The following is a 3,294-nucleotide window of genomic DNA, read 5'->3' on the forward strand; positions in this document are numbered from 1 at the left end:
TACATTTCTTTTTTTTTCGTATAAAGCTACGCACCCTCCGCTTCATCCGCTCGAGTTTTGTACAGATCGGTAGTGCACTTGCTGTGATTGAACACGTGATCCCAGAATGATGGATGTACAATAGACAGGAGGGAGATGAAAAAAAGAGGGGGGGAAGGAGAGAGGGAAGGGGGGGAAGGGGGAATAGAGATGGAGGGAGATGGAATAGAGATAGAAGGGGAGGGGGAGAGGGAGGAGGAGGGTAGAGAGGGAGAGGGAGGGAGGGGGAGATGGAGATGGAGAAGAGAGGGAGGGAGAGATGGAGATGGAAGGTGAAGGGGGAGAAGGAGAACGAGAAGGCAGGGAGATAGAAAGAAAAAGAGAAATTGGAAAAGATGTAAGTCGAGAGTAAAACAGACCTCACCACTAGAGAACATGCATAGCCCCGCCCCTCCTCCACCCACGCCTCCATCAGGACAAGATAAAAAGGGCGAAAGTGGACAGCACGCATTAGTCCTTCGTCGGCAACCAGCCCCGCGGATGTCAAGTGAGATTCGAAGGGAGATTTGAAGGATCCTTTTCCATATCAGTTTGACTGGCGTATTTAAGACAAAAAAATAACGATGATAATGATGATAGATAAATGAGTAGATCGATAATTAAAGTCCATGGTGATGATAATTAATGAATAAATAGATATTCAAATTTCATTCATTTGAGGAAGACCGTCCATAAAGTGCGATTCTTTGACAAAAAGTAAAAAAATCATAAGAATTGGATAATCGAATGATAGCATCGAAATGGTTCAACATTTTCCCAATATTTAAGTGGATTTAAGAAGCAGAGTCAAGTGCGCTAGTAACGATAGACGTTGACATTTCAGATATGCAAATGACGTGCATTCCAGACTGCTTCGTATCTCTTATCCAGCCTCCTTAAAGAAACTCCTTTGAGGTATTTCTAGACTTAAAGCAGAAGTGAAATTAAACTGAGCAGCGTGTCGCCTTCGATACGTAGATTCATATTTACTTAAGGGTCTAACTTATGTTTCTTGGAGAAAATCATAAGAGATTTTTAACATTCTTATCTGTCAAGAGAAGAGTAACCTTTGGTTCCAGATATTTCCTCCTCACACACCCCCTCCCCTAGGACCTCCCGTCACCCCTACGACCTCTTGCCCCCCTCCCCCACCCCATTCGACCTCTTCTCCCCCCACCCCCTCGACCTTCTTCTCCTCCTCCTCCTCCTCCTCCTCCTCCTCCTCCTCCTCCTCCTCCTCCTCCTCCTCCTCCTCCTCCTCCTCCTCCTCCTCCTCCTCCTCCTCCTCCCACTCCTACGCCCTACAACCTCCTCACCCCCCCCCCCCACGACCTCTCCCACGACAGAGACGTCAACGCTGCATTACTCGATACCCAAGACAACGGGACGAGAAGGGAAAAGGGGAATTGGCCCTCAGGAAGGAAAGAAGGAAGAAGGAAGACGGGGAAAAGGGAAAGGGGGGAGGGGAGAAGGTCGCTGCTGACCAGTGGCTTTGGCTACGGGCGGGGAAGGAGGGGCGGCCGCGTCTTGTTCAATCTTCAGTAGTTTTTCTTTCTTCCATTTATTTTTTTGTCTTTTTGTTTTTGTTATTGTTTTTTTGTGGTGGTGGTGGGAGTCTTTGTTTTTTTTTCTTCTTTTTCTTCTTCCCTTTCTCCATTTCTTCTTCTGCTACAACTGTCAAGTAGTAGTAGTTCTGCTGCTTCAGCTGTTACTACTACTATACTACTACTACTACTACTACTACTAACTACTACTACTCACTACTACTACTACTACTACTACTACTACTACTACTACTGCAACTGTTGTTTCTATTACTGTTGTTCATGTTGATGCTTTAATTGCCTATTTTTTGTACTAAGAGAGGAGTGGTGAACAGGAAAAGAGACATGTGGATTGGAATATAGAAGAGGAAAGATAGGGAAAGACAAATGACACATAAATAACCAGTTCTTCTGGCTATCTTTAACAGTTTTCTTATTTCGTCTGTAATATACAATGCATAAGTTATAGCTTCTCATTTGCATTTTCCTCGGTATTCCCGTTTTCTGAGACACTCGCGTTTTCTTTGTAATAAACGTTTTCTTTTATAAACGTCCGCACGTCCGTGTCCGCTTCAGTACAGTCACTTGGCCAACCCCTCGCCCTGTTTCTAATTCCTTTATCTTCTGTTTTCTCTGTATTCTCTCCCTCTATGCTGACATGGCGGCGGGAGAAGAAAAATCAATGAACAGTAAAGGGAGAGTGAAGCAACTAGCGCGTGTTAAAGAGAGAAAGATGTATTAGAGGAAAATAAGATTTATGAAAAAAAAAAAAAACGTGTTGGCAAACATGTGGATAATGAAAGATATTCTTCGTGGACAGTCAACGTTTCTTTTATACACCATGCTTGCACAGGTGGAATGCCCGACTCATCATCCCTTCTCTCTTTCCCTCGTCCCTTCTTCGTTTTACCCGATAATTTTGTAGATGCATTATTCATCGTGCTCACGTTACTTTTATTACAAATAATAAATCTATATTTATTTTATTTATTTATTTATTTGTTTACTTGTATATTTTTTTTTTTACTTATTTATTCATTTAATTTTTTATATACATTTATATATTCATATATTCATTTATTTATTGTGTACGACTTAAACTCTTATAACTACTTTCGGACATCCACCCTTTTCTCACCCTACAACCCCACCTTACTCCAAACTCCTACCCCCCACTCCTTCCACCCTCACCCCCACCCACATCCCCACCCTTCACTCCCTCCACTCCCTCCACCCTCACCCTCCACTCCATCCACCCTCACCCCCACTCCCCCACCCTCCACCCTCACCCCCACTCCCTCCACCCCACCCTCTACTCCCTCCCCCCTCACCCTCCACTCCCTCCCCCCTCACCCTCCACTCCCTCCCCCCACCCTCCACTCCCTCCAGAATCCTTACGCCATCCTACTTTCACTCGCATCTCTTCATCCGGGGTCTCGACTCGGTTCCGCGGAAATGAGGGAGGGAGGGAGGAAGTGGAGGGGGGTGGGAGGGAGGGAGCGGGTGGAGGGAGGGAGGGAGGGAGGGTTCTTCTGCGCGAAAGGGGGGGGGATAAGGAGAGCCGAGATGAAATAGAGGAGGAGAGGAGGAGAAAGAAGAGGGGGTAAAGGGTGGGGGGGGGGCAAAGGGGAGAAGGGGGGGGGGGAAAAAAAAAGGAAAGGGAAGGAGAAAGGAAAAGGGGAAAAAGGGAAAAGGAAAGGAAAAAAAAAAAAGGGGGACGAAAAGGAAAGGA

This window comes from Penaeus monodon, chromosome 5 (assembly GCF_015228065.2).
Source record: "Penaeus monodon isolate SGIC_2016 chromosome 5, NSTDA_Pmon_1, whole genome shotgun sequence".
NCBI classification, from domain to species: domain Eukaryota; kingdom Metazoa; phylum Arthropoda; class Malacostraca; order Decapoda; family Penaeidae; genus Penaeus; species Penaeus monodon.